This window comes from Scyliorhinus canicula, unplaced genomic scaffold, assembly GCF_902713615.1.
Source record: "Scyliorhinus canicula unplaced genomic scaffold, sScyCan1.1, whole genome shotgun sequence".
In the NCBI taxonomy this organism is placed as follows: domain Eukaryota; kingdom Metazoa; phylum Chordata; class Chondrichthyes; order Carcharhiniformes; family Scyliorhinidae; genus Scyliorhinus; species Scyliorhinus canicula.
The window spans coordinates 255743-271078 of record NW_024055760.1 but is presented as its reverse complement, the minus strand read 5'-3'; the positions used below and the strand labels follow the sequence as shown (position 1 = coordinate 271078).

The 15336-nt window shown below is 45.3% G+C and overlaps 1 non-coding gene across 1 annotated transcript; it reads right to left on the bottom strand.

Moving 5' to 3' along the window:
- Nucleotides 1-208: 208 nt before the first annotated feature.
- On the bottom strand, nt 209-281 carry trnar-acg. The gene has a single exon. It is a non-coding gene; the product is annotated as a tRNA-Arg (tRNA).
- Between the last annotated feature and the right edge of the window lie 15055 nt (nt 282-15336).

The window sequence follows — 15336 nt, the reverse complement described above, 5'->3', positions numbered from 1 at the left end:
GATGTCTCAACTTATCAAAGGATCAGATATTGAACTTTGCTGAACTGGAGATCAGTTATGTTTTGCTTGAAGTTAAATTGAGAGGGCAGGGCTTTCATAAATAACCAGAGCTGAAACGAGAATTGATGATGCCCTGCTCACTTTGCTCTGCATCGGGAACCAGCTGTCCAACCCACTGAACTGAAGGGGACGCCAAAACTAGGAACTGCGAGCCAGCCAGGAGTCGAACCTGGAATCTCCTAATTCGTAGTCAGATGCGTTATCCATTGCGCCACTGGCCCACAGAAGTTCCAAACTCGTGCTATTCCTCGATGATGAAGATCAGTTACGAGATTGAGGTAATATTCAGCAACAGACTAAACTGGAAGCACCAGATGTTTCTGCCCGGTTCCGAACCGGGGACCATTTGCGTGTAAAGCGAATGTGGTAACCACTACACCACAGAAACAGCTTTGCATGGTTCAGCTTTGCTGAGAGGCCATGTCACTTCTTAAAAGAACATGTCTGTTTCTTTAAAACAGATGTTTAAACTTACAAGCCAGAAGAAGAACTTATATTGAACTGAAGAATTTGTTCAGCAAATCTCTAACGGCGAAATGCTCTCTTCTATTATTAATGCAGCATTCTGAAATCCTACAGAACAAAGCAACCGACTTTACACAATATTTGTTTCGTTATTCAATGCTTGAGTAGAGTTTCAGAATTGACAATTATGTGTTTCTTATATTTGACCTCTTTGTGTTTTGGTGTGTAACATGCTGCAGCCTAAATACCGTTCATGTAGAAGAAAGGAGGGGTAATTGTAAATCAACTTTGAGCCTGGATTCCCACACTGGCTTTTCCTGTTTATCCATCAGGAAGACCGTTTTTTCTATCTCAAAGTTGGTTCAGTTAAGTCTCTGGCATTTCCTCTAAGCCAGTTACAGTATCGTTTGTGTCTGTCCTTTTGAGTACCTCCCAACACACACACATGGAAAACCGAGGAGATGGACCATCCGAGCCTCCCTCGAAAACTCAATGGGGGAACAGGACTTCTACACCACCACCCCCCCCCCCCACCCGCTCCCCACTTCGCCGTTCAAAAATGAGCGTAAATATAAAGTTAAAAGTTCTGACTTTGATTGTAAATATAAATGTACAAAAGGGAATGTGAGCACAGAACCTGGTTCACAGTGAAAGTGACGACCTGTTTTACAGATGTTTATGACGTTGCTGTTGCTTTGTTTCTTCTTTTGTATTCTTACCAATGGCTCTGTCTCATGTTGTGCATACATTTTGTTACTAAATGTTAAAAATCCTAATGAAAGTATTTGTGAAAAAGAGTCAATCACATTGCTGTGGATCTTCAGTCTCCTGTAGAACTGTATTTTTTACAATAACAAACCTGAATGATTTAAATTCCAACACCCGCCATGGTGAGATTCAAACAAGGATTTCTGATTTATTTACCCAGTGATAATGCCACGAGGTCACCACCTCCCCACTGACAGCCTCGAGTTCCAAAATAACAATTTTCACTGAAACATACGCTCATTTTGCAGAGTCCACCGTCAACATCCCCGAGAATGTGCTGCCCGACTGGCAGAACTGACTCAGAGGTGGCGGTAAAATGGTTTCCTGTCGGGCGTTTGTCGAGTGCTGCTGGGAAGGGGTAAACTGCTTTGGCAGGAGGGTGGGAACTGATTGGTAAATTCAGATGTGGAATAATCAAGAATGGGCCTGAAAGGCGGAAAATCATTGGGTGCGTCTGGACAACAAAGGAATCCATTGATAGAAAATAAAAAGGAGGATTTGACAGTGGCAATGGGGATATAATTCAATATGGTGAGCACAGTAAACAAAATAGGCCAGTTTAGGGCACCGATAAGAGTATGAATTAATAGTTACTGCAGAAACAGATAGAGAGGGACCGAATGGCAGTTCAATATTCCTCCTGTCAGCGTTTTCAGACAGAGATAGACAGGGTATAAAAAGGGTGGGGTGGCTAAATGGGTTAGATAATCAATTACAGAAATGACAAGGGATGATATGTTGGAAGATGACCAATTGACGACACACCGATTGAGTGTAGGGCCAATAAAGGCGCTCTCATGCTACTGGGAGTGCATTACAGACCCTCAAACAGTCAGAAGGAGATCGAATGGTAAATATTCAGGTAAATCTTTAAAAAGTGCGGAAGCAATGAGGAAACAATCATTTCCGAGATCCATTTGACGCCTTGGATGACGTGACTCGTCGCACAAACACCATGTTGTCTCTCCTATGCCGAGTGCAGTGAACAGAAAAACATGGTGAGCGAGCTCCATCTGGTGGCGATCTGAGGTATATGGCGCTTTCCTGGAAAATTATCGAATTCTCAAATTACTGAAGGATGTTGATGTATAATGACGTAACATTATTTTTGGTTCATATTTTTATTATTGCAATTTATTTCAATGATTATAAAGTTATACATGGAGCTAATTCCAACTTTGCTTTAAATCCTGCCGAATACCGTTGTTTAGTGTGATATCTCAGTCACATTGTTTAAGGAAGCTGGTTTTAAACGATATGAAATCACGGAGATCACGATGAGATCCTGACTCTAAAATACCAATACATCGAAAATATGTTAATATGACCATAATTCACACAAATATCCTGTATTATTTTGGGATCTAAATGTAACTGATCCCATGTTTATCCTAATCCTGAGCTGTGGATATTATATTTTACCTGTTTCAGCTGCTCCTATTAACTGAACACTTTGATGAACTCCTTGAAATGAGGAAGTTGGACGAATTGGGTTTTCTACAGTCTGAACTTCAAGGAAAAGGGAAGAAAGAGGCAGAGGAAGTGTGTGAGTGAGGGTCAGAAACAGAGGAAGGGGAAACAGATATATAGAGACCGAGCGATAGGGCGGGGCAGACCTTGAGACAAAGACAGAGATGGAGGGACAGAGAAAGACAGGGAGAAGGAGAGAATCAGAAGATATTATTCGTCCAGGACTAACACTGATTGGCGCCCAACTGTCATCAGGGTCGACAGACCAGCCAATCATGTCGCTGGGAAACGCCCCTCAGTCTCCCAGTCAGTGAAGATTCTCCTGATCTGAATTTCTGCTTTAATACCAGAACATATTTCAAATCGGATTTATTTCTGCCGAACTCTAATCCAGACACCATGTGTTCCCCATGTTGGTTACTGATAATAATGGCCATTGTTCCCGGTGAGTCGATGTTTAAATGTTCACCATGTGTTCTGTGTGTTATCTTCACTCCCAGATATTGAATACATTTTGTGTTTTGTTCCAGGAACAAATGGTGAAGATTCAGTGTCCAAGATCGATCTGAGATAACGGTTCTGGAAGGACAGAGCATTAACCTGGACTGTAGATACTCGACAGCTGTTTTTGATACTCTGCTCTGGTACATTCAGTATCGCGGGGATCCTCCGAGGAATGTAATGAAAATATATAGCACGGGCAGTTCAGATAAGTCTCCAGATTTCCCAGCCAGGTTCTCGGCTGTTTTACACAAAGAAAACCAAACGGTTCCTTTAAATATCGCCGGAGCTGATCTCTCCGACAGTGCCGTATATTTCTGCACCATGGAGCCCACACTGCTGCAGAGTTATAGCGGGTCCCGTACATGAACTCGCACTGGGAGTTCCAGTTACTTCGCAGCAGAGGGTGCTCTCGCAATGATAGACGAACACAACTACTCAGCCTGTGAGGGTCACAGGCTCATTAATACAACATCAAAATCAAACACAACACTCAATACGAACAAGTGAGCAGGAACTGAATACTTATATTCGTTAGTTTATAACTTGCATTTGTACTGAAATGAATTTCACAAGTTAATTTATGGTTCGGTAACTCACACTTAGTCTGTTTATGATCTTTCCATTTCTGTCTGAATTATTGTGTGAACCTTTTCCATCTCAGTTCTCCCCTTCTAGGACCCTTTAATCAAAGTCGATACACAGATTCTGGATGACTGTTGTATTTTATTGGTTCACAGACATTTGTAGAAAATTAGCACATTTCATGAGGCAGTGGTTGCAGACTTTATAACAAACGCCAAGGTCAGAGCCCCTCCAATATTAATTCTCCTTTCGAATGTCTGTTTAATGTTTTCTGACACAATTCACAAACATGTTTTTCCGTCCTACAATTACCAGACCAGCAAACCCATTCCAAACTCCGTCTGGAAATATGCAGCGATTCTTCTTATAAGGTACTGACTGTATCCCAGCTCGGATTGTTCCCATTCACTGACGGGCAGTTCCCCACCTACAGGTCTTAAACCGTCATTGGAGACGCAAGAAAGTGAAGTGAGAAAATGCTGAGAAAGACAACCGATTCTTGATGGTGCGGAATAGAAGGTGTTGCTTCGAATTTCAACCTTTACAAATCAGACGGCGACAATGCGGCCACCCAGTATCTGGGTTGTGTGGGGCTGGTGCGGGCGGGGCATTTCGGAAAGTAATTGTGGAACAAACACATTTCATTGCATTTGAAATCATGGTTTCAATCGGAATTTTAAACAGATGATTATTTCCTGTTTCAGCATGTATTTCTGATCTGAGTGATGGGAATTCTGTTTCTCGGCTACTGCCGTCTGATGTTAAGACAGAAGAAGTAGTTGCTTTTAGTTTAACCTTTGATGCTGCCTTCTTGAACCGCTGCAGTCCGTGTGGTGTTCAGGAGAAAGTTTCAGTCTTTCACTTGTGCTGTGTTACTCATGTCAGCAGACAAGCAGCGAGGCAAAAAACAAAACAGCAACAGCACCGCTCAGGCAGCCAAACCTCTCTCTGTATCTCTGGGTGGAGAAAGTGGCTCTGAATAGTTACTCAGGAGCAGGACTCACAGACTGCGTTCATGGTGGACAACAGTCCCGTATTTTGCACTGTGTCTTAGAGCTCCTGTCTGTTGGAGTTTCGACAGAATCTCGGGCAGATGCAGACATGATGTGGAGCCATCGAGCAGCGGCGATGTCAGCCACACAAACCCACACCGGGGCGGGGGAGGGGACCACATTAACCTCGAATGAAACTAACCCACCTGTTACCAGCAGCGGCAGTAAGAATAAACTGCAGAATCCGATCCGACCGACAGATCCGTCAGCAAACGAGTCTCCAGGGTAACCCAGCCTTGCTATTTCTGATCAGCTGTTAATTCTCTAAAACTCAGGGCTGGCTGTTCAGATCAGGTCCGGGAAAGATATTTTTGACTCTTCAACCAGTCCCACTAACGTCACTCGGTTTACAGACTTACGTCACTAAATCTGCAGGAAAACACCACACGTGTCCTCAGTCTGACTCCACATAGGCGGTGCTCTGCGCATGCGCATTTTTCGACCCACTCCCCATCCAATGCTGAATCTTCCTCACAGCTTCACTTTGTGATCACAAGCCCATGAGAACCGGCTCGGGCGGGCACGGTGCAGTTGGTATTAGACTCAGTTTGATGGACAACAGCGCTGCCTCCGCGGTATTGTCTCTGGTCCTGAACACTACCGAGAGCTACTGAACAGAGATCGATAGGATCCAACATGAAGCTGAGCTTCACTTTAGTGATTATCTCCCTGAATTTCTTACTCTTCTCTCCGTGTGAGTGTAATCACTATATCTGGCAGGAATGTCACACATCAGACATGTCATGTTATAGGGACGTACAGTTTCCTTTATTGTATATATTGTTATGTCATGTTGTAGTTGATTGTGCTATATCATATTCTCGCCGTCTGTGTGATATTAAATTATTCATGTTATTTTACATCTCAGATGCCGCTGGCAGTGACGAGTTATCGCAGTCTCCAGAGTCAATGGTGGTTCCCGAGGGAGACATTGCATCCTTGGCCTGTTCCACCACAGTAGCAGGAATGATTCTCCAATGGTACAGACAATACCCGGATGGAACCATGCAGCACCTGGCGATCGGCACCAGCGATCAGGGCAGGATCACAGCTCGGTTCATTTCAGCAGAGAAACACAGCTCTCTGAATGTTAGTGACGTTCGAGTGACAGACACCGCCACCTATCTCTGTGCAGTGAGGCACAGTGAACTGAAAACCATTCAGCGCCGTACAAAAAACCTGACGGGTCATTCTGAAAGTGTGTAGCCTGTGCAGTTATCCGAGAGCAGGCATTTTAGTAACACTTCCATGGATATGCTGCAATGAGTGAGGCCTGTTCGTGATTTGCGTTTACTCTTTCATATCAGAAAAGAAGGGTCAGAATCCATTTAAATTCATTTTATTTCTTTAGAAGTCACAACGAGAGAGCACGGGTCCCATGGTGCATAATCCAGTACTTAATATGCAAGAGCCCCGCCAGTATTATTAGAAACATGTCTGACTGAATCTCTCAGTGATTGGGAATGGAATGAGTTAGAGATTGAGAGAAGCAAGGGAACTCGGGCTCTGTTCAGCTCAATGTCCCCCCCAGACACAGCACGGGAGCCAGGCCCACTGTGACATCACTGAATATACGTCTGGCTTTGGTCTCATGTGACTTTCTAACTATCATGCTTGGACTTTGCTCCATCTGCTGGAGGATTCTGTCCAATCCGGTTCACAATGGGGGTTTCTGAATGGATTTAAGGTCATTGATTTGTATGTGAAAACATCGATGTCAGGAATGAGAACTGACTATCCAAATCTGGATTCTTCTCGTTACTTCTTTCTCTGGTGCTATCTGTCGGAAGGCAGGTCCAATCCATTGCAACGTCACTGGGAGGCAGGCCGCAACCACTCCAGAGCTGGAACAGGAATCCAGACCCTTCTGGCTTTCCAATCTCCTGAGCTATACCCAACCGTCGTTCGCACACAGCATGAAAATCGTCGGTGTGCTAAATAGCGAGGAGGAATGGTATAGATTGCAGGATGATATTGACGGAAGGGCCAGATGGGCAGAACAGTGGCAAACGGAATTTAACACTGATGCATTTTGGGAGGACGAACTTTGCAAGAAAACACACAATGAATGGCAGGATGCCAAGAAGTACAGGACCTTGGTGTTCATGCCCACAGATCCCCGCAGGCAACAGGGCAAGTAGATATGGTGGTGAAGAAGACATACAGGATACTTGCCTTTATTAGCTGAGACATGGAATATAAGAGCAGGGAGGTTATTATGGAGCCGTATAAAATGCTGGTTAGTCCTCAGCTGGAGTATTTTGTGCACATCCGGTCGCCACCTTACGGAAAGGATGTGATTATAGCAGAGAGGCTGCAGAAGAGATTAATCAGGAGGTTTTCTGGGCAGGAATGTTTCAGCTCTGAGGAGAGGCTAGATAGCTGGGATATTGTCCTTAAAGCAGAGAATACTGAGGAGGACCAAATCGAGGGGTTAAAAAAAACCTTTCCATCAGCAGAAGAGTCAACAACGAAGGGGCATAGATTTAAGGTATGAAGCAGAAGGTTTAGAGGGAATTTGAGCGCGGTGAGAACCTGGAACTCATTGCCCATAAGGCTAGTCCAGGCGGAAACTCTCACAACAATAAAGAAGCGTTTAGATGATGATTTGAAACGCCATTGCATGCAAGGCTCCGGGTCAAGTGTCAGAAATTGGTTTAGACTAGATCGGTACTTGATGGCCGGGGCAAACACGATGTGTCAAAGGGCCTCTTCTTTTCCGTAAAGCTCTACGACTAAGGAGCCAGAGGCACGGAAGCTGCCGATGACGCCACAAGGCCACCTCTCCTTAGGTCAAAGAAAGTAAAGGAGAGACTGTACTGAGTTGCTGAAATGTGAGTGGATCTGTCAATGAAGATGAAACGGAGCTGTTTCAAGCAGATCCTTGGATAGTACAAAGATCGGGGAGAAATAAAGCCCAGGAAAGTTCCATTCATTATGTATACTGCGATTTGCTGAACTACAGAAGAGGTGTCTAAAAAAAGGAAGAAAATTCAACAATAACTTTAAGAAGGAAATGTAAAGGCAATTACCTGGCTATGTAGAAAATGCTATTTTTGAAAGAAGAATAAGATAACCATTTCAAAGTGTCTCGGACAATATAGATCGTGTAGCCTCATCCCTGACTCGAAGATTCTAGATTCTAGTCCGTCATGTCCTTTCCAATATATTTCTTCTCAGTGACTTGAACAGTGAGCAGGTGCAGGATGGTCACGGTGCAGTGAAGATTCAACCGTCGCTATTTCCGCTCCATCAGTTCCGAGCACAGCTGAGAGTCACCGCACACGTCACTCAATATTCAGACTGCGGTACCCCGCCCACTGCTTCCGGTTGCTGCTCTCACTCTGACCCAATTGTGGAGAGGTTGCTGCTGCTGGTTCATTCCTCTCATTGGCCGGTTCAGCAGTGCAGTGTGACGGGGATCTGTATTTCTGTCTCTGACAGAGGATGTCTCTCATTGCAGAATCACAAACTCAGGAAGGATCATGAGGAACCATCTCGCTTCGCTGCTCGTCATTATCTCACTTCTCAGTCAGTATTTCCTTCCCAGTAACACTCCATTCTCTTCCTGAATGCCGTAACCCTGATTTTATTGTTGGTAAAATGACAGAGATTATTTTGCTGATGATCGTATTGCTGAATGCGATGCTAACTCTGATTGTCATTATTGTTGTTACTTCTGTTAGAATGGAGCCACCAGGACACCGTGGAACAAAAGGAACCTGAAATAACGGTTACAGAGGAAAGTGAAGTCACATTAACCTGCACCTTGAAAACAGGTGCTGCTAACCCTTATGTGTACTGGTACAGTCAGCAGCTCGGGAAAGCTCCAATGTACATGTTTATTCTTATTGGGCAGACGGTGCAAAGGAACACCGACCTCAATAATCGGTTTTCTTCTACGTTTGATAAAAAAGACAAGCCTACCGAGCTAACGATCAGTAACACAATGATCTCCGACAGCGCCGTGTATTTCTGTGCCATGCAGCCCACACTGCTACAGAGATATGGGGGATCCCGTACAAAAACCCCACACTGGCAGTTCCAGCTGCCGCTCAGCAGGGCGCGCGTCCTCATGGGCAGTTCAGGTTACACAGTGAGTGACAAATATTGTAACAAAACATCTCAAAAATAGCAAGAGGTGAGGTCCACTTGCACAGTTAAACCAGTTTACGATTGCAACTTGCATTCATAACAGATGTAAGATTGACGAATCGATCTGTCATTCCTTAAATCCTGCTTCTTGTTTATATCTTGGTGTACAGACTCACTCACTCAGTAAACTATCAGGTCTCACGGGACAATAGCAAATGCAACAATTTAAATTAATGTTGAGCTTTTCACATCATTACATGTCCAAAGGAGTTTCAGAGGAGCATTTAGGTCAAATGATCAAAAACCTGCTCAAAGAGTTCGGTTATTTGGGGCGGTACAATGGCTAGCACTGCAACCTCACAGCGCCAGGGACCCGGATTCTACTCTGGCCTTGGACGAGCTCGTGGCGTTTGCACGTTGTCCCCGGGTCTGTGATGGTTTCCTCCGTGTGCCGCGGTTTCCTCTCACAATCCAAAAATATGCAGAATAGGTGGATTAGCTAGATTTAATAAACCTGAATCAGGTCCCCCGTCAGCCTCCTGTGCTCTGAGGAAAACCATCCTAAGCCAATCAGCCTGTCTTCATAGCCGAAACACTCCATCCCCGGCAACATCCTGGTGAATCTCCACTGCACCCGCTCTACTGCAATCAAACCCTTCCTGTAGTCCGGCGACCACAACTGCACACAGTGATCCAGCCCTTTCCTAACCAGCGTTTCTGCAGCTTCATCATAACCTCCCGGCTCTTATGTTCAACGGAAAATAAACGCAAATATTTCATAAGCCTTTCTTAACCACCGTATTTACCTGTCCTGCTGCTTTCAGGGCTCTATGGATACGCATCCCTGGTCCCTCTGGTTACTGTAATTCCGAGCGGCCTATCTTTCATTATATATTCCCTTGCCTTTCTAGCCCTCCCAAATTGCATCACCTCGCAAATTTTCAGAGGCCATTTGCCACTATTCTAGGGTTTTCCTCTTCACTATTTACCACATCAACAATTTTCTCGGGATCTGCGAACTTACTGATTATACCTCTACCAGCGTCCTTGGGTTACACGGAATGTGGAGCTGAGGCCATGGTCACCTTAGTCATGATGTCACTGAATTGTGGAGTAGACTCGAGTGGCCGATTGACCAACTCCCTGCTCCCAAGTCGGATGCTCATATGGCAATGAAAAGACCCTGCATTCTCCATAGTCAGTGTTTGTTACTGAGGGAGACACAATCGTTGAGCTGAGCCCCCACACCAGCAGGCCGTATCCTTCAATGGTGTGGCGATCCCAATACCGCAGCCGGCTCACGGTACTTGCTATCCTAACATTATCACATCTTGCTTTATTGCAGCAGAGAAATGCATTCCTCTGATTGCCAGCGACACGCCAGTGAAAGACAAGGCCAGTAAAATTGGGCAGCCAATATCTGGACATAAATATGTACGCGGAAATCCTGGAAGTTTGTCACTCGCGGAATTATTATAGCGCCAGGAATGTTACAGCACTCAGAATAGCAGATACACAGAACCACCAGTTCAGATGAGGCCATCCGGTCAATCGAGTCTGCACCAACACGTGAAAAATACAGGACTAAACACAAGACCTCATTTGTCAGCACGTGTTCCATAGCCTTGAATGTGGGGACGTGCCATGTGCTCATCCAGGTACTATTTAATGGATGTGAAGCACACTGCCTCTACCACCCTCCCACGTAGTTTACTCCAGATAGTCACCATCCTCTGAATATATAAGATTTTCCTCAAATCCCCATAACCTCACCTTGAACTTGTGTCCCCTCGCAACTGACCCTTCAACTAAGGGGAACTGCTGCTCCCTATCCACCCTGACATGACCCTCGTAATCCTGTACACACAAGACTATGCAACCTCTCTTCATAACATAAATGTTCCATCCCAGGCAACATCCTGGTGAATCTCCTCTGCACCCCCTCCAGTGCAATCACATCCTTCCTATAATGTGGCGCCCAGAATTGCACACAGTACTCCAGCTGTGGCCTCACGGCAGTTCTGTACAACTCGAACATGATCTCCCTGCTTTTAGAATCCATGCCTCTATTGTCCTGCAAGTAGGGACGGTGCGGTGGAACAGGAGTGGTACAGTGGTTAGCACTGCTGCCTCACAGCGCCAGGGACCCGGGTTCACTTCCGGCCGTGAGTGTGCAGTTTGCACTTTCTCCCTATGTCTGCGAGGGTTTCCTCCGGCTGCTCAATTTGTTTTAAAGACCTTATCAGAGTTACAAAGCTAGAGCTCAGAGTGTGGACAGGGGCAAATCCCTAATGCAGCTCCATGCCTGCTCCAAAAACCAATTCAAATTGAATCCAATTCATGGCACCCAGGAGAGAGACAAACCAGATCCACGCATTCCACCTGACCTCACGCTCATCTTAGCAAAAAGTCCGAGAAGCGATTTCCTCCCACAGTTCAAAGATGTGTAGGAAATCTGGATTGTCCTTGCTAAATTGCCCCTTAGCGCCCCTTCGTCTCAATTGGACGAAGTCTGTCCCTGATCTGCGTGGGAATCCAACATAAAACATGTCGTGTCAACAGAAACTTCAGGTATTTTCGATCGACAACTTGATTTCTATTAAAGTCTAAACCTGGCACCATGTGCTTCCCATGTCCCAGACTGGTAGTAATTCTCATGTTGGTCAGCGGTTATTGTACATATAATAACCTTTATTAGTGTCACAATTTGGCTTACATTAAGACTGCAATGAAGTTACGTTGAAAATCCCCTAGTCACCACATTCCGACGCCTGTTCGGGTACACAGAGGGGAGTCAGAATGTCCAAATTACCTAACAGCACGTCTTTTTGCGACATGTGGGAGGAAACCGGAACACCCTGAGGAAACCCACGCAGACACTGGGAGAATGTGCAGACTCCACACAGACAGTGACTCAAGCCGGGAATCGAACCCGGGTTCCTGGAGCTGTGAGGCAGCAATGCAAACCACTGAGCCACAGTGCCGCCGTTAAGTAACTGGTACATTTAGTACCGCAGCAGACATTGATCCATTCTGCATTTCGTTATAGGAACGGGTAACGAGAAGTCTTTGTCCTTGGACTCATCTGCGAGAGCAGGCCATGATTTCCGTCCATCTTAACTCCTCATTCGGGTGCCTCCCTCTGCTGGTAGGTAGATATTCGGTTTTAAAGATACAATAAAATGTGCGGTATAATAGACAATAACAAGATGATAAGGCCATTAGACATAGGAGCAAAATAGGCCACTTGGCCCATCGAGTGTGCTTCGCCATTCAATCATGGCTGATATTTTCAGCCAAAGCTCTCAAGATTTCCCAAACTATTCCTCTGTCGATCTACACAAGTAAGAAGTCTTACAACACCAGGTTAAAGTCCAACAGGTTTGTTTCAAACACGAGCTTTCGGAGCACGGCTCCTTCTTCACCTGAAGAAGGAGCCGTGCTCCGAAAGCTCGTGTTTGAAACAAACCTGTTGGACTTTAACCTGGTGTTGTAAGACTTCTTACTGTGCTCACCCCAGTCCAACGCCGGCATCTCCACATCAGATCTACACAAGGACAGAGACATGTCCGGTAAATAGACATGATTGCTTGCCTTTGCTTGTATCTGCGGCATTTTTTGGGACCTCTGATGCAGGCACTTCATAGACATTCCCGATCGTTAATTACACATAGCCTATGTGTATTAATTTGCTAATCTGTTTTAATTAACACTATAACTGCTTACTGTGCCAAAGCGCCGCCAGTATTATCACTAACATGCCTGACTGAATCTCTCCCAGTGAACTGGACTGGACTGAGTCAGGGATTGTGTAGGAGAGAGGGAACTTAGTGCAGTGCAGGGAGAGGGTCTATTGTGACATCACTTGCCTCCCATCCTATCGGCTTGGCCGACACCATCAGGTGAGTTTCTGACGCCCGTGCTTGAATTTGGCGCCCTCTGCTGCCGGATTCGGTTTACTCCGTGTTAGAATTCGTCTGTTGAGTGGATTCAGTGTTGACTGCAATGCATATCAGGGAGAGACACCTAGACAGAAATCTAAATTTCAGCTGTTTATACACTATCTTTGTCACTATAGGTGTTTCGAATCAAAAAATGATGCTTAATCTGTGCAAATCATCCCTGGAGTTCTCGGTTCACACCATGGATGCGACGAAGTTGAAAGAATGCCAAGAATTTGGAGGACATGCGGAGGTTAGAACTCAGAATAATAGCAGGGCTCAACAGACTAGTTTTCTTTATTTTGGTTCTGAAAATCGCTTTTTTCAGAGACCAGATTGTCAGGAATTATTTTCATTAGCTGAAGGTTAAATGTCCTATGAAGAAAATAGGTGAATGATATTTCATGCTGCAAGTGTTCGCGAGATAATGAAACCTTACAGAGAACTTTGAATGGATCAGCACCGAGAAACGGGCGGGATTCGAATCCGCGATTTTTGGTTTACGAGACGAACACCTTTCCCCTTGGCCACCGCACCTTAGACAAGGTAATGACGTTGATTGCACTGTGAGTTGTTATCATTTGGAGTCTGGCGCAACAATTGATGAAAGAAGAAGAATCAATAGAACAATTAAAAATGTATTGTCAGAACTTGAGAACGGAAAACCCCGCGGGATTTAAATGCAGGGTGAAAAGGGCAATAGAAAAAGTTATTTCAAATAGACGCAGGTAGCGTCAGTTCAATCTGCCCCCACCCCTCCGACACTTTATTGTTCTCAGTGAGTTGAGCAGGTGCAGGATGGTCACGGGCTGCTGGGTGCTCAACTGTGGCTATTTCCGCCCCATCACTTGTGACTGCAGCTGATAACCGCCGTACAATTTTTCAGCTTTGAGTCTGCGGTGCCCCGGTCACAGCTTCCGTTTGATGGCCTCGCTCCAACACCATTGGGATATTCTAGACATTGCTGCCACTGCTCGATTCCTGTCATTGGTTGGATCAGCAATACAGTGGGACCTCAATCTGGATTGCTGCTCTGACAGATAATTGCCTGCCCTGAAGAGCGATTGATTCAGGAAATATCGCAGGGAACCGCCTCGTCACCCTCCTCGTTATGATCTCGGTACTCAGTATTTCCTTCACTGCAAAACTCCCATTCTCCCCTTACTGAGTAACCAGATATTATTGTTAATTAAATAATAATGAGTATGGTGCAGGTGACTGTTACGTTGGTCAATATGAGGCTGATTTAAATTTTGAGATTATTATTGTTTTCTGTTCGTTTCTATCAGACTGGAGCCATCAAGACCCAGTGGAACATCTGGACGCTGAAATGAGGGTTGAAGAGGATACTGACGACACACAGCAGTACAATCGATACTGACGACCCTGATACACAGTCAGCATCGGGCAGCCTGCACGGTTCATATTCCGTCTGATTGGAGAGAATCTGCGTAGCAGCAAATGTAGAAGTGATCGCAATATGACACATATATAAAGAAATGCCAGCACACAAATATAGAGATCCCTATATGTCTCTGTGCCGTCAATCACATTATAGCAGAAAGACAGTGGGTCCCAGAAACAAACCGATACCGAGAGGTGTGTGGCGGGGAGGGAGGGGGGAGGGGGGGGGGGGGTGATATTCATCTCTCAAGGTGGATGCGAGAGGGCGGTCAGAAAGACCATCGCCATTTGTTATTATGTGAAAATGGAGCAAAACGGGTTATTGGATTGGATTTGTTTATTACCGAGGTACAGTGAAAAGTATTTTTCTGCAAGCAGCTCAACAGATCATTTAGTACATGGAAGAAAAGGGAATTAAACAAAATTCAAGAAAATACAAGAAAATACATGGGACTACATAATAGGGCAACACAAGATATACAATGTAACTACATAAGCATTGGCATCGGTTGAAGCATACAGGGTGTAGTGTTAATGAGGTCAGTCAATAAGAGAGTCATTTCGGAGTCTGGTGACAGTGGGGAAGAAGCTGTTTTTGAGTCTGTTCGTGCGTGTTCTCAGACTTCTGTATCTCCTGCCCGATGGAAGAAGTTGGAAAAGTGAGTAAGGCGGGTGGGAGGGATCCTTGATTATGCTGCCCGCTTTCCCCAGGCAGCGGGAGGTGTAGATGGAGTCCATGGATGGGAGGCAGGTTCGTGTGATGGACTGGGCGCTATTCACGACTCTCTGAAGTTCCTTGCGGTCCTGGGCCGAGCAGTTGCCATACCAGGCTGTGATGCAGCCCGATAGGATGCTTTCTATAGTGCATCTGTAAAAATTGGTAAGGGTTAATGTGGACATGCCGAATTTCCTTAGTTTCCTGAGGAAGTGTAGGCGCTGATGTGCTTTCTTGGTGATAGCGTCGACGTGAGTGGACCAGGATAGATTTTTGGTGA